Source organism: Patagioenas fasciata, chromosome 2, assembly GCF_037038585.1.
Source record: "Patagioenas fasciata isolate bPatFas1 chromosome 2, bPatFas1.hap1, whole genome shotgun sequence".
Classification (NCBI taxonomy): domain Eukaryota; kingdom Metazoa; phylum Chordata; class Aves; order Columbiformes; family Columbidae; genus Patagioenas; species Patagioenas fasciata.
In genome coordinates, this window is record NC_092521.1 from 153,716,036 (window position 1) to 153,741,081 (window position 25,046).

At 38.0% G+C, this 25,046-nt stretch overlaps 1 protein-coding gene across 12 annotated transcripts in view; it reads right to left on the reverse strand.

Annotated features, from left to right (window-relative positions):
• The window catches only part of ARHGAP12 (Rho GTPase activating protein 12), a 78,724-nt gene that overhangs the window by 45,189 nt on the left and 8,489 nt on the right, over window positions 1-25,046 (reverse strand). The window lies entirely within an intron of this gene.

The window sequence follows — 25,046 nt, forward strand, 5'->3', positions numbered from 1 at the left end:
AACATGCACGTCCTCCTAAAGCTGCTCTTCCATACAAGACAGGCAGCTTTGCTGGCTGGCCTGCATTTGCAACTTGCTTTAAGGCAGTGAAATGTCATTAGTAAAATAATGTTCTGTGTAGATTTTCCAAATATAAAGTCTATGACACGGTGTGCTTGGTAAAGGTTTTTAAAACATTTTCTCAAGCAACACCAAAGAATATGGCTCAGAGGTTTCACACCAACGTTTTCAAAGGTTCCAGTATTACAACCAGGACAACTCCAGATGAAACTGCAGGACACAAACTGTGCTAAGCCTATGCTGGAAGCTCAGAGCAAACATACTGCCACATAACTCGGGCAGCATACTAGTTGAGTTTAAAACAGTAACATGAAATGAAAGTGCAATGGGGAGTTTGTTTTCTGAATGCTTAGTACTTCCAAACTCAAAATACTGATTTCTGGTTTTCAAGAGGAAGCCAGAACTTGTGACCTGAACAAACAACGAGACAGTGAACTGTCCTGCCAACCAAGCCCTCAGCTACTCTCACTCCCTGTTGCTCTCACTTCTCAAAGTTTTTTTCTCAGGGAGAACTGCAAGATTTTTGAAAGGTTCTTTAAGTTACTGCTTTCAGTGAACCATAAAAAAATGCAAATCCATCAATCTAACTACAACACACAGTTTAGCTCATACACACGTCTTTGAGGGATACAACTTTCTTATCAAGAACTATTTAAATAACTACGTAGCATATAATATTACTTCCTCATACATCAAGCCACACAATGAGGTATGTTGCATCTACAGTAATGCTCAGTTCAACAGCACCCAACCTTATCAAGGTGAATTCTGTGAAGAATTTTTCATTTATGAGAAAAGCAGCTTTTAGAAAGATCAAAATTACCTAAAATTGAGTGTACTTTCTACATTAATGTTGGCAGGTCAGCCCTGCCCCCCGCAACATGGGAAGGAGAGTCCTGCAGACAAGCAGGCCCCAGACCCCACACCATTGCTTTTAAGGTGACTGTTTGAGTTCAAGACTGTGTTCTGCAAAAAAACTTCAATAGTTTCAAGCCAAAAAGCAGATTAATTTAACTATATTCCTTTCATTTACCAAATCCATTACTCATCATCAATGTATAAATTTGAATAGATAAAGCATTACCTAGATCAAAATAGTTTCCGACCACTTCTATGGCTGTTTTCCCAAAACCAGACATACACAGTTAAGGAAAACTTAAATGTATGCTAAACACTAAACATTTCTGCACACACACGAGGACTTCCAGTCAGCATTTCACTCCCTGAGCTTCATTTTTGCACTAACAAGCTTCAAATACTCATAAACATAGAATTTAATCTACCAAAAGAGACTCCTTGTCCTTGCACTATCAGAATCACAGGAACATGTCCTTCAACATGCCCATGCACGCACACACAAAATGCCTTCAACTCAAAACATTTCAACGTTCATCTGCTATTTGATATGGATTTCAGACTTGTTCACGCTGCTTTCTCCAGCTAAGAAGAGTGAAGGACTCTTGGGAGAGAAAAAAAAAAAAATCAAAAATCAGAAATACTTAAGATCCTACAACTTGAATGCAAGTTGTACAGCTCATTAAGCACTATGACAGCCTTATGAATATAATGACCTCTCCCTGAGTTCAGTAATTCTATGTGTTTTAATACTTTACCAATATGACATATTTCAACTCAGTTTCACAGAAAAATCTGCTAGCAGTAAATCCTTGCAAACTGATAAGGAAGAGAGTTTCATGCAGACAGGACAAAGTTTCCAGGATCAACACAAAACACTGTTCAGACTGTACACACAGCTTTTTCAGAGCACAGTTTTTACACTGACACAGTAGGGAGCAGATACGTGCCTTTAAATAAAACAATCTGTTAATCATTCATGAATGAACAGTCAAAGGCAACAACCAGGCCTCTGAACACTTGAACTTCCTGCAATGAAAAGCAAACTTACTTTACTTCACAAGGTACTTTTCATTATCAAAATGCATATCCGCTTCTTAGAGGATACCTTAACTTTTAATGTTATATTATACATTATACGTATTATACATATTTGTTTAAGCATTCAAAATTAAAGCAAGATTTAAAAAAAAAAGCTTCAGTGCACTCCAATAGTGTAAGACTGCAGTTCTGGGAGAAAAAAAAATACTATGGATCTCTTCCTTATCCACCACCTTTAAGGCTTATGATTTACTTCCATGCAATGAGAACATACTGCACCGAGGATGCCAGCAATTAAAAGACAGAAAACAAAATTCCCTTTAAACTGGCAATCACCTTTTTCCTTTACAGCACTTAAATCCAAGACAAAAACTTCTAGAAAAAAACTGCTTAAAGAACAACTGCAGCACCAGCCTGCAAAACATGACCTTCCACACATGATTTTCCCTCCTTTACAAATAAATCACTTCAGTTGTTGTGCCTCTGTTCGCAGCCTTTCTTAGTGCTACAGACTTGAAATTAAGAGCTTCCATTTCAGTAGCAGCATTGAGATTGCTGAAACCAGCTACTAAAAATCAAGGGAAAAAAATATGCAAATCTCATCTTAATACTGTTTACAAAGTTACAAGCAACAGATCGTCTATACTCATGTGAAAGAACAGTACTGCACTGAAGGAAAACGAGGGAACAGCAGCTCTTTGCAGCAGCAAGCTGAAGAAAGGAGAACAGGCACATCCCAGAGCATCCCCAGACAGGGAGCGAAGCAGCATCCCAGTTCCCTCAATAACCCCGCTGCTTGCCAAGGAATCGCCACTGTCGTTTTAAGAAGCCCTGGGACTTCAATACCAGCTTTATTCAACAAGAATAATATAAAAGAAATCTCAAAAACTCTACAGTTTCGTTTTCACAAAGTGACAGCTTCAACTGGAATAATTAGCTCATCTCCTCCTTCCTCTTTCTGCTCTTGGCTCATGTTTTTACAAACATGTTCTGGATCCTACTTCCTTTCTAACATATTCAGGCACATTTAAAACTTACTGTAATACCACAAAATCCATGAAGGAGATTTTTCAGCAAGTCCTCTGTTACCTCAGAGCGAAAACAAACCAATTTTAAAAGCCAGGTTGAAAAGATAACCCAAATAGTTATTTGTACAGTAATCTTCTCCAGCCTAATACTTGACTGGATAATTCAATCTGTAAGTCTAAGGAACACATAAAAAGAAGACAGTAAATATTATAAGCCTGTTAATAGTTGGCTATGAATTTCAGACAAGCTATAGTAAATATTTAAATGCACAGAAGTTCTCACATTTAGTTGATTTGCCATTATAAAGTGACAACAAAATCATCTTGCAAAGCAATGCAGAATCAAAAATCATCCCATATCAATGATTCAAATTTATTTGCCTAGCAAAGTCCATTCAACAGCTACAGGTTTAAAATGACCCATTTAAAAATTAAGCAGATACACTCAAAGTAATTTTTTATAATGGCTGATAACTCCATCCGATTGAAAAGAGTAAAATTGAGCATCTGATTTACTTTCATTAATTCTACCTTTTGGTCAATTTTGCATCTTCTTTGCACTGAATTACAGGCTGAGCTATTACTTTCTTCAAATTCTGCACATATTTGCGTACAGTTCATTTTACCTGCTCTGAATTACAGGCTGAGCTATTGCTTCTATTTCTGGCGCTATTTACATACAATTCATTTTAATATAAATACACCTATTAATATTTTGGTTTATGAAACTAAACTGTGAAACAAAGAGTCTTAGTACATAGAACATTGTGTTCTGCCAGAAAGCGCTCGTGTTATTTGAGCCATTTAAGTTGCCTTCTGCTTTAGCTCACCCATAGCACACAAAATAAACCCCCACACACATTCCCAAAGTTGCCGACTATATAAATCTTTATCTGGCGATATTATAATGCCTTATCAATTTAAAGAAAAAAGTAGGTGTGTACTTCAATTATTTTCATACTCATTAAGACAATGATTCATTAAATTGTACCGCAGAAACCCTTCACCCGGAAAGGCAAGAGGCAGCTGCTTCTGTCAGGCGATGCCGCAGAGCAGAGGGACACAGTGACCGCTGCTGGGGGAGCCGCTGGCAGCGGCCCCCGGTGCCAGAGACAACGCTCCCACATCTCCATCCTAACTGACCCATCAAGGAAAACTGATGGAAAACTCTTTTTTGCTGTACACTTGACACATCTCCCATTCACGTTTCCATAGTGCTCACGACCATCTCAGCGAGCAAAACGGTTACATATGAACTTAGGAAGTTTATAGCAATACAAGAAAATATATAATTGATGGAAGGATTTGCAACAGTGATGTAAAATATTTTAAAAAACGGAAATAAGATCTTACAATGGGATCTTTTGTAAAACACACACAAAGATGACAGTGTTTACCCTAGTTGTACTTTGCCACTTGCACAATCTAGCTTCTCCCTTCCATAAAAAAGCTTTTGTCCAAGGATACAGACAAAGCTGCTTTTCCTATAGCAGGAAATTTAAATACCATATGAAACACTTCACTTCAAACATGCTTACACAGCAAACTTTTGCCAAGAAGGAAAGAGTGAAAAAGTCATGTTGAAAAGTCAGCCAGTAAATTACCTGCACTCCTTCTTTACCCTGTCCACTTCAGCATCTAAAATACTTTCAATAGACATAATGGAGTATCTGTAACGTATTTCAGGAATTTAGTTAGCATCTTGAACAATCTGGACATGTCACACAGAAGTAAAGAACACATTCATTTTTTCTGCCTTCATGGAAGCGGTTTCAAATTGGTTCTGTAAGAAGGATGTTTCAACAATACTACCAGAAACACCAAATGTATTTTGCATTTTAGTTCAACTGCTGTCAATTCTTGACCTCCGGAGAACCCACAGCACACGTTTGAATGGAGATTTACCATGAATAAAGATGTTGGGAATCATTTGTGATGTCTCTCAAGGATTATTTTCTATAAAAACTAAAATAGTACGCAAAGAAAACACCAGAAAAACCTAACTTGCCTTCTCCAGTGGAAAAATGTCCTGTAATATGCCCACAGCTACTGCTTTTCAGAAGGGCAGCATCAGAAGAACCCAACAAGTTCTTCAGTTGTTTCAGGAGGGTTACAGCAGAATCATCTCTTGAAGTTTCAGGGGTACTGGAGAGCCCTCCCTTAACAAACCGCTTAAGGTTTTAACTGATTTAATTTAAAGCTGTACATCTCATTTGCCTCAGAGATGTCAAAGTAGTTTTTAAGACAGATTATTAATATCTGCATGAAATACTTCTATGTTGTCATCATGACAGTACCATAGTACATCTAAAAGGTTAGCTCCTATGAAATATGATTTAGGGGTTGGAATGGTGTTATTTGAGCTCATAATAGCTTAAAGCTCCATAAGAAGTCTCCATTAGTTTAAGTCACTTTAAACTGAATAGCAATTTTTTTCTACACTTTACATTTGCCAAAGTACAGATCCCATAGCATTCATGTGTACTTTTGAGGGTCCAGTGCTTACACAACCCAGCGTAAAGCTGAGCACTCATGGAAAGTGCAGATGGGAAAGTAAACATCACCTCTGATATGATTCCCAAGTTACTCAGAAGTTACTGAAGTTGTATTACTGGGCAAGCTCAAAAGCCTAAAAGATAGCTTGAGTACTATTTGATCAAACAGGATAAAATCTAACTACTGCCATGCAAGTTACCAAAAACCCATGACTCAGTAGAACAAAAACTTTAATATTTTATATTTTAAGGAGAAGAAAAAAGCCAGAGCCATGGAGAACTTAAAAACTATATACATGTATATTAATATCTCACTTCCCAAATATTAGGTTTGTTGGGTTTTCTTTTAAATAGAGAAAAAAAAAATTGCAAAAGACAGCTCTAAACCAGAGCAGTCATCAAATCTGTGTTCTGTCAGAGAGGGTATTTAATTCCAAACACTTGACAAGAAAATGCACAACTCCCACACAATTTACAGCTGTTGTCCTTTTACTCTGCTGTAAAAGCAGATTTCACTTGTGTGAAACTTGGCTTCACTAAGTGTTGCTTGTGGCAGCAAATTCTGCAAACATTTGTTATGCTAGTATTTCTCTGTTAGATGTTAGAATCATTTCAAAATATCTTCTTGAGCTGATGATCTGCAACATTTAAGAGTTTTTAATAACATATGCAGCTGCAGAACATCACCAGTATTCAAACAATATGAGGAACACTAATGTATCTTACACTTATTGGTATATTGGAAATATGTTATGGAAATAAATTAAAGTGGCCACGCCCAGTGAATAACACAGCTAACTGGCCTAGGAAGCGACCATGGTATAGTACAGAAATCAGATACTAGAATGATTTATGTTGGCTTGCCTTGCTAATGTGTTAACGAGGATACCTGATGTCAGGATGCTCAGAGATTTGCCCACGTTCATTACTTGCAACCACTGCTCCCAAGGTCCTGTGGCTACTCACGTGCCCCAGGTCCCCAGTGGGCAGTTTCCTTCATCGCAATGTCCCACTTGGGAATAAACAGGCAACCCCTTCAGAAAACAGCTAGGGTAGCTATTCACATTAACCTCCATAAACATTATATTGAAAACCTGAGAAACAAGTTTCAGTACCACTCGATTTATAAACTGAGAGCAACATCTGAAAAGTCTGTTCCAGGGATCCCGACCGGTGACACAATTTCAAAACATGTGATTTGAAGAACCGCATTTCACATACTGTCATACTAGCTCTACACCTCCACAAACCAAAAATCAAATTATATAGCCAAGTCTAGAGCAATTATGACAAAACCTGTTGATCAAGTAATTTATTCATACTTCAACATAAAACAGACCTAGGCTAGGGTAATATGGACCTCAGGATATAATTGTTCTTAAGTCTGTATATGCAAAGCCCTGATTATTTCCATACTTCTGATTTCAGGCAATTTTTTCAATAACTGTCCCTTTTAACACACCAGAATATCTACTATATTAAAAAATAAAAATTCTCTCTTTCCTTTTGGAAAAACTGACCATCTTAGCAGAAAGGGAAGCCAAGAGAAAAGGAATTTGCCATTTGAAGTGAGTAAGTTACCATAATTCCCCATGCACACAAGCTAAGAATTTCCTTTGTGCAGGAAGGCAGAAGTCACACTGACACTTCTGCTTATACCAGTAGTTCAGCAAACGCTTTTGCTAATTCATTTCACATCACCAAATTAATAAAGCACACAGTTCAAAGGGTTCAGCCAACAACTCAATGTTTAGAAAATTAGAAAAACCACAAATCTATTTCAGAAAATAAAAGACTACTGATACGTTTTTAAGATATAGCTAAACTGGCCTGCTGGCCACCTGTCCCATCTCCCATCCCCTCCATCCACAGGATGCTGATGTGATCCTGCAGCAAGCTGATACAAGAAACTAGAACTGCAGTAAATTAGCCCCATCAAGACTTCAAAAACAAACAAAAAGGTTTAGACCCTTCAGGTGTTTGCAGGTCATTGCAAGGTCAGTCAGAGGTGCCTTTGTAGTATCTGACTTAGGAGACAGGAGAGCGGGACCTTCTCTTTGAGAACCTGTTCACTCTTAGGGAGGTTCAGCTGCATCATTAAACCCCAAAGGTGGCTGGGAGAAGGAACTGTGTTCAAGTATCTAAAATGGAATCAATTATAGAGACAATAATAAGTAAAGAGTTGTCTATTTCTGCCAGGGACAGGAAGGAAAAAATAAAAAAACACTAACACAGCCGTGTCTAAATTTTTTTTTAAAGTTACTTATGTATGGAGAGAAACAAGGTACTAGGAATGAAACCTCCCAACAGTCTGATCAGGAAAACAGGGAACTTCCCTTGAAGGTTTAACGCAGGTTAGTCAACAACTTTCAATAGCACTTTTGGTATCCCTGTGCAGTGAGAAAGAACCACATTGGGGTTCTTCTCTATTTTTATTATTGTCACAAGGCTTTATACAGCTTCACACAAAGTAACCCCCATCCTGAAAGACAGCATGTTCACATCTGAAATTAGAAACAAATGGAGTAAGCTATTAAAAATGTATAGTAAAAAGCTGTTTTATTGTACAAGGATGCACAACTGAAATGTTGGGCTCAAGTCCTTGTTTTTCATAAGAAAAATCAACAGCCTATGAGAACAAGCAATATAATACCATAGTGACTGGAGCATTAAAGAGCATGCCTGAAGTAGAAGAGGCCGCATGGTATCAAAGAAAGAAAGAAGTACCCCAAGTAGATCAAACAGAGAATAACAAAGATTTTTAAGCTGAATAAATACAGATCATCCCACCACCTCTGAGTACATAACGCTCATAGTATAAATGACAAGAGTGTGAAGACAGAGATACAGTTTTGCTCACTAGCTTAAGTCATGCACTTGGAGTGAAAAAACTCATCTCTGAAGAAAGTATTTTTGTTAGCATTTTGAGCAAAACTACTTTAACAGAAAATAAAATATACACAATACTCTACACATGCAATATATAATGAAACATTTTCCTCACAGCCACCCAGGCCCTTCCAACCACACGAAAAAGGGTATCATACTGATGTCCGATGCACCTACGAGATAAAACTTGATGATAAGCCATACTCATGACAATTATCCTGGTCAACAGATAAACCAAGGGAACTGCAAAATAAGCACCTCTAGGAACTTGGCTGTTGCAGATTCAGGGTGCGAGCTGCCCGCTTACCAGTGCGGCCTTCACCACCCAGGCCATGCTGAAGGTTTTCTACCAGTCTGCTTGGACAGCACAAATAATGCCTGTCACTCTGCATCTAATAATTTTACCTTACAGAATTGGAAAGAAAAAGGATATCATCACCACAGTGTCATCAAATGAGATGGAATGGGAAGTGTAGTGAGTCAAAGGACTAATATATAGTCTTAGCTATGCTGGACTGCTGTGTCTGCCAATTTTTATTCTATTTTTCTATAAGAAAAATAGGAATGAGTACATTGTTCAGTGTGCTTATAGTCACTTCTTGCAAAATTAAAAAAAGCCCCCCACACAACTAATATTAATTTTTAGTAGAAAAACCTGGGTCAGGCATGGTGGGAATATCTTAATCAATTTAAGCAAGAAAAGATGCTATATTTTCCTCTCCTCTGCAAACCTCCAGGGTTTATTAATAATTAATAAACTACAACCCAGAAGAGTTCTAAAACATTCACAGACATACCAGTGAAGAAAGAGGAGATATACACCTTTATCTATAATTTTCCCAAAAAAGGCTGAGGACCATTTTCTTCAACCTGTAGCAAAACTGACATAGATACAGCAAGAAGTTTCCACCAGATCTAATTATGCTTCTGATTTCAGACATCCCCACAGATCCAAGAGATGAGTTTCGGAGAAATCAAACTTCTCAGATATCAGGAAAATAAGGACATGCTCCAATTCACTCAGTCACATCAACCCCATAGTGGCTCCTGTCCTGTTCAGGAGGTGGTTAACCCAAAAAATTAAGGAGGATGGCAGCAAAACAAATCAGACAGGAAAACATGCACAACGTTATACTTTGTGGGATTAACACACAGATTTTTCAGAGCAGCTAAGCTCAGCAATGGACAAACCCACTTTTCTGTTTGGAGATGATCACAAAGGCAGTGAAATCACCTCTATACTAAAAAGCTTTCCAGCACAGAATTTAAGTCACCCGAAGTAAGATCCTGAAAATGTGGCAGACAACTGGAAATGCTTGTGTTTCAATTCTCCTTCCTTGACTACAAATTACCACTTCACAGCCCTCAGAAACAGAGCTGGTAAGTTAATTCCCAGGTACAATTTGCAAAATAAAAATCCCCAGATGTTCTGAGTTAGACAGCAAACCTCACATGTCTAATGAAGAGCAGTTTTACTGAGACCTGTGGCCATTTGCCCTGGTTCGCTTCCACAATGCAGCATTGACAGGAAACTTCAAGTCACTTGTCTTTCCTGAGAAGCTGCAAATAAGCGAATGATGAAACAAGTTGCATTTTGTAATACAGAACAGAGGTCTTGCAAACTAAGTGAAATGGGCTTTTGCTTCGCTTTTTTAAGCTTCTGAGTAACTACAGTGCAATCTAGACTTCAATATTTATCCGTTCAGAAGCAGTTAGCTGTATTTTTTGCAGTTCAATTATAATTTCAATGTGGCCATTTGAATAAAAAAAAAAAAATACATGGATTGTATGCTACGGTAATTGAGAAAGAACCACAAAATAACATCAGTGCATACAGCCTATAGTATGTCTATCCTATCTTAAATAAGAGTTGGTGAAGGCACTAAGGCAGTGTCACATGGTCTAGAAATATACTTTAAAAACAATAAAATATATGTGTGAATATTCAAAGAATAATAAGGAACGTGTTGCTCAACAACTGACTAAGCCTATCCCTAGAAGCTCAGCACAGCTATCCATTCTCAAAAGCCAAAACTATATATGAGTATCTCCCCTCCTCCAACAACCTTCTTTAAACATACCAGTTACAGCCTTCACACAGAAAATTACTGTATGATGTTTGCTGGTATGTGTTACAAAAGAGGTGTCGAAACAGGTTCCAATGGTTCCTTATATCCTACATCAACTACGGAACAACTCATGTTAAAAGAAAACAAAAAAAATCAAACCTTAATATTCAACTAAAAATTATGACAAAGGGAAAAAACACAAACCACTGAAAGTATCTGCTCTGCCAGGGGTACATGGCTGCTGTGGAACAGGCAGCCACACAGAGTAGTGATCAAGCACCGTGAGAATCAAGAGGTTACAGGCCCACTCCATACAAAAACTACCCGATTTTAAATAAGAACTTAGGTGCTTCGAGAATTAGCATCTCATCAAGCTTTCTGTAATCAAATTAAAATACATATTTTATTTTCTGACTCCTCAGATCTACCTGATAGGCATCAGCTCGACTTTAGTACTTCCAACTGTAACCGGTACAAAACTGAAACATGGGAGGGTTCACTTCATGCTCACACTGGCACAGCACGCCAGCTGGGCTCCCCACAACAGACTTCACATTAGATAGATAGATAGATAGATAGATAGATAGATAGATAGATAGATAGATAGATAGATAGATAGATAGATAGATTTTTTTTTTTTAAAGCATCCATTTTGAGGGCATATTGAGGTGTGAGCATTTGCAGATTGGACCGATAATTAACACGATCAACAGAAATATTTCCACTGTTTCACTAACTCTCGCTACAACTTTCAGTATAAATCAGATTACAAAGTCATTACAACAATCCCTGACTGTGATATCATTAAGTTCACTGATAACTCAAAAAGAAAAAAAATTAGCTCGCTACCTAATATTTGACATCCTAAGTCAAAATTTCTCACTTAAAGGCTTGGAACTATCTGTTCAACATAAAATGCTGCATTTGCTGTAGAAGCCAACTGTGTAAGTAACAGGACACAAAAGTAAAAATTTTAAAAAATAACTAAAATAATCTTATTCTGGCATTCTGTGCTGACTTCATTCCTCCAAACATGTATCAACAACTAATCGTAGTTAAATGTCAAACAGAAATCCCCCTGCTTGTTTGCAGGTCCTCCTCAAACAAAGTTTTCATAGGACGAGAGACCTCTTCTGAAGAGCCGACACAAAGAGGTGCAGCCTGCCAGAAAAAAGGGGGGAGGAAATCAAGTATTTTGATATTTCACATAAAGGCGCTGTCTCCAAAGGCCTGCTGTCACAGTTGGATCAATCCAAACAGGGTCTGCTCAAGATGGCATCTGGTCTTCCCACGCATGGCACCGCATTCAAACTAGAGCCGTTCTGCCTGTGAGCAGCACTGCTGGATTAAGACTGTAAAAACCTCTCTCCAAGTCTGGCTCCAGGACTGAGATAAGACTCTCAGATCTAAGACAGAAATGAGTGAACACGCCCCTGTAAGTGAACCAGACCCTGCAATAAAAACACAAAGCCGTGTTCTATGGCACGTCCCCGGCAGCCCGGCTGGTACCAAGGTGGGCAGCAGGGAAACACTGTGACCCTTCCCACTTCTCCTGTAAGACAAATTCACAAATTACTAAAAGTACTAAGATAAACTGAGATAACTGAATTCACTTTCTACCATGCAACACAATTTTTCACTGCTGACAACTAAAAATTAAAATCGTCCCAATCCCCGGGTGTCAGAGTTATAGTCTGATTTTACAGTAAAATTAAGACAATATTAAACTGCCAGAAACAAAAATAGTGCCTTTAAAGAAAAAGGCAGAGAGAAAGAAGAATAAGTCAGATTCAGATATCTGGTACTAGCCCTCACTGAAAATTACTGCTGAGGGTCTGAGTGAAACAGGCCAAACAAACCCCTGTGTATTGCATACCCCAGATAATGAAACATGTCCTGAAATACTGGGGGTGAGAGGTAATTTGAAAACAAAACAAACAAACAAAAAAACCCCACAGGACCTCACAAAAGTTGAGGGTTTTTTGACTTTCAAAGTCTTCTGACAAACATAATACCTTGACAAAATTAAGACAGTATGCTAAAACGGACTAATTATATAGATGGTTTTGCTGCCATGAATCTATTTTACATAATATATGAGAAAATGAAATTATGCCAAAAGCTTTCACATAAGAAAACTTTCATTGGGAAAAGACACAAGTAAGTTACCAGCACTTAGCACACAGGAATGCATTTACAGTACTGTCGTTATACAACGTGAGGGAGTTCAGAAAATGCTGTCAAACTTCATTAAGAGGAATGTTATGCTACTTAAAATTACTAAAACATTCCAGGCTTTTTTGACTATGCTATGCAATAAAGCAAACCTATTAGCAGTACATTATAGCTGAGATAGCAAGAATTTGCTAATAGTTTTGTGCTGATTAAGCAAGAAGCAGCGAGCGGTGCCCTGCTGCTTGCCATGGCAAACACGGCCCCCCCACGCTGCTGAATTATAATTCCGTGCTCAGCACTCAGCGGATCAGCTGCAGCCACCAGCCTTTAGAGAACATTCGCATTGAAACCTCAAGTATAATAAAGTATTGCAGCACTATCTGACAAGCTATTGGAAATAAAATAGTTTTAAGGACATGTACGTATTAAAAAAAAAAAAAACCAAACCTCTAAAGTATATAGAAAAGCTCAGCATGTAAAGCTGATGGAAAGCAGCTATTCAGCTGCAGCAAACAGAGGCTGAATGGAAGCTGAACTTTCTAGGATTCTCCCAGAAAAATATATGAGGGTAAATGGTGTGTTATTTTCCTAGTATGGTCATCAGCAAATGATGGACCTTTAGGCATCTCTTGTATTTGTTTGATACACATTTGTTTGATACAGCTAAAGTGAAGTATCACGAACAAGTGACATCTAAAGCATTATTACTTCTGGGAAAACAATTATTTGCCATGAACAAAAGAGACAGAAAAACAAGTCTTTCAATGCATTTTAAATTCCTGTATACAAGTTTTCACAAGAATACTTTGCTGTTGATTTCTATGCTGCTTTCTAGAGACATTTCCATTGACCTTCTTGATCTCATCAATGTTTATAAATATCTCAAGGGTGGATGTCAAGAGGATAGGATCAGACTCCTTGCAGGTGCCCAATGATAGGATGAGGGGCAACGGGCACAGACTGAAACACAGGAGGTTCCATCTGAATATGAGGAGAAACTTCTTTACTTTGAGGGTGCCAGAGCACTGGAGCAGGCTGCCCAGAGAGGTTGTGGAGTCTCCTCCTCTGGAGACATTCAAAGCCCACCTGAACACATTCCTGTGTGATCTGCTCTGGTGAACCTGCTTTAGCAGGTGGTTGGACTGGATGATCTCCAGAGGTCCCTTCCAACCCCAACCATTCTGCGATTCTCTAAAAAGGTGAATTATGGGCAACTGCAGGCACTGCAGGAGCTTCAGGTCTCATGTCCCAGGAGGTCGGTGAGGTCCCAGTGCCGCGGGCTGGTCACCGGCTGCCCAGAGCTCCCTGCAGCACCACTGGCCATCAGTCCAGCTTGTTCTGCTCCCTGACTCCAGACTCTGCTGATCAGTCACATCTAGTACAACTGCTATATTAAAAATATAAAGCTTATCACGAAACTTTAAATACCTGAAGAGGCTTTAGGCTAACATTACTCCAAATGCTTTTGAGATGTTAAATTGCTAAACCAATACATGTCTATACTTCACATTTCAGCATATAGAATCATCTATATTGAGCAGACACTGAAGTTTTATGGCACTTTTTGTCAAGACAGTACAGAGCTTGTGGCCATGCTGGTATACCATAACAAAATGGATCTAGTAGCAGCAGGAAGTTACAAATATCATTTTAAAAAAGAAAAACATTGCTCATCATAAAGCATGCCTTTATTGAGACTCTTAGCATAACAAATTAACATTAAAAGATCCCCGAAACTGAAAAGAATTTGGAACAAGAAGCTGTTCGATATGGTTTTGACAGCTTGTTTCCATAGGCTTCTTTTTCCACATCAACCTTCCCCCGAGCATCACTGAAGCTTACGGATGACAAAAAAAACCTATTTATACACTTCATTTTTCACATATGTAAACATAATTTCAACTAACAAGTAATCTTCTAAATGGTCAAATTACAATTAGATGTCAAGGTCCCACTTATTCATTTAGCTCATTATTAAAACAGATTATCTAAAATTTCATTATTTTAACATCAAAACTCATTTTCACCTGGCAGGTTTCAACTAACAATGAACAGATCAGACTTCCCTGTCTTTAAAAACCACAAGGTCCCTGTGTTGGATTATGCTTCACTAAATCTGCATTCAGATCCAGTATTCTCTCACATGTGTACTATGTAACACTGAATAAAATTAGTGCATTACATGACAGACAGCAAGGTTTTGCACAAGGTGCAAGACAGTGAACAACAACTTAGAGCAGAGATTGCAACTTAATTTTCAAAGGAATCTGGTATTTTAGGATACTGCATGTCTTTGACATCCTTACTGTCTCCCAGTACCTTGGAAGGGGACATTCACTAGCCTGCCTGAAAAAAGGACGTAAAAAATGTTTGGCGTTAAAATGAGTACATTTCTTGTTTTTCCAATATTTAGATGAGTTTTGTGCTTAAAACCCCTCTGACCAAGAAAAATACTTCTGATTTTGGCACTTATTGAAATGAAGTTTGCAGATTCACTGGAAAAGCATTTTAAAATTCAATTTCCATTACAAGCTGGGCTCTTAACATGACCAGAAGCTGGCTGTTCATGTATTGTCATCTCCAGCATACATACCTACTCAGCTGTTCTGTTTCCATGTTAAAGTTTCCAAATAAACCATAAAAATCCTACATATATTAAGATCCATCATTTATATTTGGGGGGCAGAAGAGCGAGATCTGAAGAATTAAGACAAAATGTCACAAGTCTCTCTAAATTCAGAAAATGTTGCCTCTACAATATATGTGCTCCAGCACACAATCAAAACTTTCAACTTTTGTTAGGGCTGCTGGAACTCACGTTCAAGCCCATGTATTTTAGTGACTCGATCCCCACTATTAGCACGATTAGCAGATCTAGTGACAAAGAACATCTACTATCACATCACACATTATATTTTCTTCTGGTAATGAAGGATAAAGAAGCATAAAGTCTCATGCCAGACAAGACACACATGCAACAGCTTAACTCAAGACTTCAGTTTAAATGTTGTCCTTAAAAGACATAACAGGATGAACAAAATAAGTGTTAGTAGTTGGCACATTTACAGAAGACTTATTTCAAAATTTGAGTAGGAATGTTTCCTTTAGTAGCTGTTTAAGATCACATAAAAAAGCCTGTAAGTAATTATGCCATGGTGATTCTACACTATTTTTCAATTCTCAACATTCATGTTAATCTTAACATCAAGATTCCATTTTGCGAAAGAGTACCGAATAGTAGAATGAATACTTTTAGCAATGCATGCAACCCTTCATGCATGACACATCAAGAAGTTACAGATTTTTTTAAGATCATTTTTGAGGATTTTTTTAAATGCTAAAGGCAAGTACACAATTGTGATGTTAAAAACCATCTCAAAATCCCAGAAATACTCAGCAACAGGCTATATTGTTTTGCTTACAGCAGAACTAAGTAAAGCAATAAAATTCTCATAGGAATCTCAAGCAGGTTGCACCCTTTTTTTCCCCTACAACAACTGAAAATATACATATTTATCCTCTGACTGTATTTCTTAGCCTGTTTCTCCCTACTTGAAGACAGTTTGTTGGCATCCAGTTTCAGGGCAGAAAGCATTAAACACTCAGCCATGTGTTTCTGAACTCTTTCTTCCCTTTTATTTTCCTTGCACTAGCAAGAAATTCTTTCACTTTTAAGAACAGCTATTTCTGCAATTCAGTATGCAGACTAAATAAGGATACTTTTGTCACTTAATTTTGTGTTTCAGTATTAAAACAGATGTTAAAATAAGCCTGCAACTACCACTTCAATAAAATTAGTCATTGAACCATTGCTATTTTTTCCTCGATGACGGTTAATAAGATAGAAAATATTCAATATTTGTAGAATTCTATTTAAAACAATTCTAAGGCTGCACTAAAGCCCAGACCCATCCATTCCAAGAACACAGAAGCCTGGTTCTCAGCAATCAAATCACAGTTTAACATAATACATGGTGAAGCAAAGCAGCAGTTTCTGGACAGACGGTAAGGAAGCGCTGAGAGAAGGTGAAGGGAGAGAAGGATAAGAATATGGAACTCCTGAGACCACCAATGGACACAGTATTTAAACGCAACTCCTAAAGCTACAGTCAAAAAACTTTCCTCAAAAATCAATTGCAGAGAAATAAATGGTCAGTGTAATCTCTCTTACCCCATAACATTCTCTTTACATGTTTTAATGAACAACATGCCAAAGACATGCAGCAGACAGAAAGCCCTGCCTCACAGCCCTCAGAAACGCTGCATGGAACAGTACGACAGGGAAGTTTGGACAAAATCTGCTAAGGCTCCAATGCTTTACAAAGCAAGAAAAGAAGAATAAAAGAGTTTAGAGCTGTCTCTTAGCAAAGAATTTTGGATTTGGAGTTTTCAGGTTTTTAATTACAGAAAAAATTATTGGTTTTAATTAGAAAAAATGGAGCACAAGCACATATCTAAGTTTTGCTCAACTCATGGTTGCAATAGCAACTTCTAAATCAGGAAAAAGTAAAAAGGGATGTAACACAGTTTCTACATATACAGTTAACTGAAAAGTAAATAAAACTTAAAGGAAAATTTACATCTTGGTGTATCACAAACCACAACCTGCTATAGGGGTAAGTTCTCAAACTTGGGATGAGAAGGAGCTGAGACAGGTCTCTTTCTGGGAAGAAGAGCATGGAAGAACACCAAGAAAAATAAAATTTACATTTTACTTCCCTCACCCTAAACATCTCATTCTCAGGCAGTCACGTGAAGAACAGAGCCCTTTGAGGTGGCAAAGGCAAGAAGGAAAGCAAACGAAGCTGAAGGCTGCGGGTGACAACTGACCACAACCTGCCACGGGCACCGGCAGGAGCGGCCAAGCCCAGGGAGTGAATGAGCGACAAAGGGGGGATGGAGCAAAGGGTGTGAGAGCTGGGCCACCAGCATGGCCACAGCTCCTCTGCTCCAGAGCTGGGGCTCCAGCTTCCTGCCGACACCCAAAAGCACATCTGGGGGAAGCGGTGAACTAACTCCTCGGGCACGGCTTGAGTGTGCAAGCACCCAGGAGTAACACGGGTTACAGTATGAAAAGTACAGAGCCCTGGGGAGCAGGGAGATGCCATTAAAAGGTAGAGTGCAGCATCTGCGAGGAGGATCAGGACAAAGTCACAGTATGGACAAATGGAAATCTTTGGAGGATTTGGAAAAAAAAGAAAACACACACACACACAAAAAAAACAAAAAAACACAAGAAAAAAACACTTTGAGTATAACTAATGAAGTTTTTATGGAGGAGTTTAAAGTTAACAGTTGCACTATATGGCGTGTAAATCAAGGCCAAAGTGCTATGAAGAAACAGAACAGTGCCCCCTGATTTTTTATCTTTACATAAATATATAGATTTATGTATACGCATATACACATACAGTGCCCTGCATCTAAAACACAATGCAGTTATGCACAACAGCCATCTATTAGTGCTTTGAATTGGATGCAGATAACCAGAACTGATATGGACAGTGCCAAGTATGATCATAGAACATTGGAGGGGGGGGCAGGGGGAGAATCACCTTTCCAATTTCAACAGGAAAAGCAGCCAAATCAAAGTCACTGAAGAACTTCATAACTTCATATTTAGTGTTACAACACTTTACCGCAGGACAAAGCTTCTACTAAATACTTAAAGAACAAACAGTGGTTATGTGCAATATGGTATAAAGTTTATGTTTCAGCATGAATCATTTCTAAACAATATCCTTGCAATCCATCAAGCTGCCTAGAAAGTACATGTGTATACAACACTATTAGATATGTGGAACAACCAGTTGAGAGTTCAGAAGTTTAACAGTATTTTTGTTTTTATTAGACATAATACTCTAGTAGAATATTTATTTACATTAGCACATTTGTTGCAGAACTCCCATCACATCGATGACACAGAAAAGGCAAGTATGTCCTCCAATCCATCAGGTTTGTGGACTTGACACTAGACTATTTACAACTACTCAATCTGCAACAAAGGAGTATGTAGGGGCTATTGACATACTGATCACAGTACCGCTCCATCTCAGTGCTGTATTGGCAACAAATATTTGTAGAGCCAGGTGGTGACTAGAGCAGCAAAGTGATTCAGCTGAACAATAATCCATAAAAGCAAGAGAAAGGCAGCAGCTACATATCCTGCACATCACCAGAAAACACACATGGAACTCTGGTCTTCAGCACTGCTTTTAAACAGAACACAGGGAAGCTACTTAATTTAACTGGATGATCTGAGGATCATCCAGAAGTCCAAGGCAAACCATTTAAAAAGGGAACAATTAAAACTATGTTAATTAAATTCAAAACATAATATGTAATTTCAGATTTAAGTGAGGAACCAGTAAGTTCTAATCATGAATTTGATTACAAACAGAAGTTGAAGCCAGATAATGTAACATCAAAACCCAACACAAGCAGTAGGCTCAATCCACTCAGACAGCTCAACTTTTAGCCTTCATTTACAAAACTTTTATCAGACAGAGCATTAGAATTAATTGAAACATGGACTCCAAACACCTATACCAGTCTTCAGAGCGTCATTGCACACAATGTCAAAACATTGCACACCCTGTCAAAAAAGTTGACAACAAAAAACCACACAGAACAAGCAGATACAAGTTGAAAGAGAGAAAAAAAAATTAAGGTTGCTTTACTTCTCAACAATCTCTCAACCATTTCAGCATCAATAATTAAAATACCAAATTAAAAATCAGGAGACCTGTGTATGCAGTACTAAATGTGCACCCACTAGCATGCAATGTTTTTTGCAAAGCCTTCACACAAGGACTATTTCTCATCTCTGCTCATACTTTTCACCTCTTCTATGCTATTTTCAGCACCAGTATCTCCTTTTCAAGATGACAGGGGCCAGCAACCATGCACTGTTTAAAAATATAGAAATACCACGGAATTAGACTTCTGCATTTTTGTTTTGCTCCATTTCCTACTACGGACATTGGGCATGCTTGTTCAATTGCTTGCCTGCATGAACTTAGCATTTTCATTACAAAAAATCTACCAAAAAGTTACTTTATTTCCCAAGAACTAGCTCAGAAGCTATATTAAGAGAGCCTAAATTCAAAATTGATAAAGGTAATCTCACACTATGTTGCCCAATTACTCACCATCACAGAAGTCATTTAAAACTCTTCAGTTCTTACTGTCCTGAAAGCCTGTTTTTTTCCCCCGAAAGTACTGCCCTTCAGCATAAGAACAAACTCCACATGACGGTAAAACCCGTTTCTCTCTACTGTTTTTAAATCAAACATACGTGGCAAGGCACGTCAGAGAAATATCAGCTGTTTGGGTACTAGATATGCATAGATTTTACTTTCCTTTTTTTAAGCACAAATGTCTACTATTCCAGAGAGAGCTGCCTGAAAAAATAAAAAAAAGAAAAGAAGTGTTCTGCATTTTATTCTACCGAGTCATACGTTCCCTACCATTTTGTCACACTGTTGCAAAACAAACAATACTTTCTTTAGAATTCCACAAAATAACAGCACATTTATTCCATAGGTAAGCATTGCAATATTAAACAAGCCCCTAGATAGCAACTAGGTAAAGACATACCAAACACAACTGTTCACATTCAGAGTTATGTGCAAGAACAAGATATGATCAAATAGTCTCAAAAGGGTTTTTTGTTTATTACAAAGCAATTTGAGTTTGTTCTATATCTGGAGGTTCCTGACTTAAAACTGACAGCATTGCCAAGGAAGAACAAGCGAGTCCCCAGCATCTCTGGCTGTGTCCGGTTTAGGCAGTGGTCACACAAACACCCTTTCCTCCCCCTGCTTTGCTGTTCAGGCATTTACTCCACCATCCATACAGACCCAGCATCACCCTGCCAAGGGTGGTGGTTTGCACTGCTTCAAAAGAAAAGGCAGGTGGGGACAGCAGGCACCAAAACTCATATTGCGCACTAGAGATTAGACCTTTCTAGATGAAAAAAGATAAATCAATTCCATATTATGACTGCTATCCCCAAAGCACTGCAGCTTGAGCTTCATCTGAGCTACAGGATGAAAGGCACAGGTTTATTAATTAAAGTTGATGCCTTGGAAGTTCCACTGTATCATTTTCCACATTAAATTAAGGTAAATAGGGGTAAAAAGTCAGACTGTGTTAGTACTTTCAGAATTTTTACAGTGCTCTAGATGCTTTTTTCAAAATCACAACACAAAACCACATGTCCCAGGTAGATCCATAGCTCACTCAGCTGAGCTTTGACACCAGTATTCGAACAAGTCAGTCAAATACAACCTACTTGGCTCTCAGGTTACTATTTTTCAGCAATTGTCCCAGAGATAATACTCGTGTTTGGGATCTTCTCGTTTGTTGTTGTTCGTTGTTCTCTATTTCTTTTAAATTACAAAAAGCTCAATCTGATTTGCAGCAGGCAAGTTCAAAGGCACATATGTGCTGCAGCAGTGTCAGTGGGACACAGCACCTTCTCATTCTAGGGCACCTAAATCCAGAATTACTGAGACCAAGAGGGACAACTAGCTGCTAGCTGAGTTAAGTATTAAAAATACTGAGACAGAGCTGATGACAAACAGCACCACTGTGAAACAAAACTATCCAGACCTGTTGTCACTGTGTAGGGAAAAAAAGCCATAGAAAGTATTCCTTAAAGGTTCTGGGAAGAACATCCAGAGTTACTGCCGCAACTTAAAAAACATTTCAAGCTGTTTACAAAGTTCTAGCAGCAGTTACTGTAATTACCGAAAATTTTTTAAAAAATTGTTTCAATGTTTTACAAAATTGCTTAAATTATAAAGCTTTTAGTTCCTTGTCATTGAAAGTTATTCTTTATCTCATTACAATGGGCATATTTCAGCATTTAATGTCATTAGAATAACAAATGTTGATTTTAAGAAGTTAAGAGATTAAAAAGATAGTACTTAAAACATAATGCAAAATATTACATCATATTATACATACCAATATGAATCTGCAAACATGCTCAATTTCATTAAGAAAAGACACTTTGTATACAGCATGCTTCTTTCATGCTGTCAACTTATTTACTCCTTGAGCAAATGAATGAAATCAAAAATAGCATGGAATTTCTTACAATGGAACCAAATTATATCTGGGCCCCACAAAACCAGTAGTTGTCATTTATCTCAAAGATTTAATGTTTAATTAACAAGGCAGTCTAACACTAATCATTTGCCACCAGTCTTTCAACTAACGGATAAAGAATGCCAAGATTTCTAGAAGATCTGCTCTCAGATCTTCTACAGAAACACAGAAAACTTTGTTTTCTCAATTAAAAAAGATACAGCAATTCCAAAGAAGTTGTAGAGGTAAGACAGAAAGATCTCTTTACAAGATCTTTACTGCTCAGAATTAACCAAAGTAAAACAGCCACCCTAGTGATAATCCCCTTTAGTGCTTCACAGTTTATGCAATAGTCAATTACTAAAGAGGATGAAAGACAAAACAATCTTTGCAAATAGGTCACTGTCTATATTTATAATGATTAAAACCAACCTGCTACCAAAACTAACTTTTAATAAGCATAATAAGTAACATTAAGACAGAGCATTTATTTTACTCTGAAGTATATTCTGTCTCCTATGACAGGAGGTAACACTCACCAGAAACAAAGTTATTTCACCTAGGTTATGTATTTGCATTGCTGAAAGCAGACTTTAATTTTTGTCTGTAATGATTCTATTCCAAAGTACCATCCTCACAAAGATAACACCTATGTATTCTTGACACGATCTCTGAACACAAGTTCCAACCCTTTCCCTGTCTGCACGCCATCTCTCTCAAAACTGGTTAATAGATCTTATCTGCAAAAACTGCCCAAAGCTCCTTCTCAAGACCAATGTTAATGTCTTCCACTTTTGCTTTGACTTTTCTTTCCTGTTCAGGCATGCCTAAACATGTCATTTTGTTCTTCAGAACAATGACTCGGGGCTCTACTGCATACTGTTGGGATCTCCCATCTGCCTCTTACAAGTACTGTCTATCTTCTGCTACAGAATTCTCTTTCAAAGTTTTCCTTTTCCCCTTATCCCCAGCCTCTTTGAGGAGCATTTTCTGCCCTTCCTGTGGAATCTAGACATGGCATCTGACACAACTTTCCTAAAATTTTATTGAATTTCATTGATTCTTACAGCTCCAAATGCCACCACCGTGTCAGTGATTCTTGTACCCAGCCGTGCACTCCTGAACCATTTCATTCCATTCCAAACTCAACCTGCAGTCACAATCTCCACCAGAGATTTAAATCTGGTTAAATTGGAGCTTGTTTCCTCTCAAGTCCGATTTCCTCTAATTACCTCCAGCCTTCCTGCAGTTCGAGTTCATAAACTAACATCTGATTCTCACAATGCCTTATGCACCAGAGTTGCACCCAATAGTTGGAATTTCTTTGCATAAAATGTCAAGGCTACTCATTAGCCAGTCCTGATCTTTCTCTTGACCAGACCATTTGCTTACATCTTTATTAGCAAATTCTTCTGCTCACACTGTCACCTCTCTATCCTTCATTTCAGCTGCTAAAAAATCCTTCCTTCATGCACTTTGAAGACTCTGGATTTTCCAGTATTTCCACGGTCATCAAGCCTATGAGCTTTGAGAATGTACAGCTGCAAAACCTGCACTTCATTGCTGTAAAAGAGATGGAGGATAATCTTCAGAGAATAACACAACCACCCCTTAGAAGAATCTCACAGTAGAAGCATTCCTCTGTGTCTCATACATTTGTATTCAGGATACTAAAACACACACTGCAGGCTGGGCAAGGGCTGAACACTATCACCTCAGTCCCCAAAAAAATCACCAATACAAAGGTATGATTATTAATCTTAAAAATTCTGGAAAAAAAACACCTGTAGCTTAGAGTCTATTATAATGCAGACGGCATCAAGCTGAACCGCAGAGCAGGCAGGGGAGGGAGAACCACAGCCAGCCTTGAGAAGTGAAATCCTGTTTGTGCGTGAAAGCCGGGAACTTGATGTTCTCACTGCAGACTAAGAGCAATAAAAACAGCTTTCTGAGCCATTAATTTCTGCACAGCTGATTTCTACTAAACAATGCTCATTATTGAAAGAATTCTAAAAAAAATGCGGGGTTGTTCCAGCGAGAAGGCTGGCACTCTGAATCTCTACACTGAGCTAACGGTGACATCAGTGCTACTACTGCGTTAATCCCTACGGCAACTAAATGTCAAATATTTTCATTGTCTTTAAGGAGCTTGTGATTGCGCACGACGAGATTAAGTTACTTCACAGTTTTAAAACAAGACAACTGCAAAGCACGGTGAGCACCCACACTCTTGGCACCAAAGACCACGGTAATGACAAGTTCTTCAGTAACATCAGTCAAACAGCCTCGCTCTTTCCACAGCCGAAATGGTGCATTTTTAAGGTTTGTCATTTTTAAGCACTGTGGATACTCCAATCTTCAAACCTTTCATAACCCAGTGAAGTCTAAAAAGAAGTACATACCTGCCTCACTCAAATCCAGACTTAGAAATAGGCTGTAGCATTGAGTTAAGTATATTGGGGAGTGGAGAGGAAGAAGCAGCAGGCCATATATTTCTTATAGTTTGACAAAAGACACTCACATAACATTAACTTCATCTAGAGACAGAGATGCATCTAACTACAGTCAACATAGAAGACGGAACTATCTTAACATACAATATAAACTTTAGTGTGGCAAACTATTTAAAGTAGGATACACTTTCTAAACATCCCTTACGATTTTCAATTTGTTTGGCAATTGGCTACTACAGCAGTAGATGGGCAACTACACATGCTTCTAAAATAAATATGTAATATTTACTTTATCCTTCCAAGTTCTAAGTGTCTCATATCAACTACAATGAGCTAGGACACTGCTGTAAAGAAAATACAAGAAAACTGACCAATTTTCACATTACATTAGTGAGAAATTACTAAAAAAAAAGTGATCCTCTTTGTTCCTGATTATTTGCAGAGGAAAAAAAAAACACCTTAAAATTGTCCTAAAAAATACAAATATTAGAGACATGAAGCCCCATAAGCAGAGAAACTCCAAGACTCATAATGAAGCCAAGAGTAGAGTAGGATCTTGAAAAACTACTGATTCCAAGTATTTATATCTATATATATATAGATATAAACTCATACAGATCGAGACTACATAAACCACCCAATCAGTCTTGTATCTTTAAGATCTTCCCACACTCATTAACTAAGTAGTTTTGTCTTAACTGTGTCTTATGAGCAAAGTATGGACTCACAGCCCTCCATGATACGACTTTTATTTCTAATGTTAGCATCAACTTTTATTTGAATACCGCACTTGAGCGAGTTCCCTTGGTACTTTGAATACATGCTGACTAGTGGGATTTAGTATTTGTACCCAAACAACAGTTTCATGTTACAGAGTAAGATTAA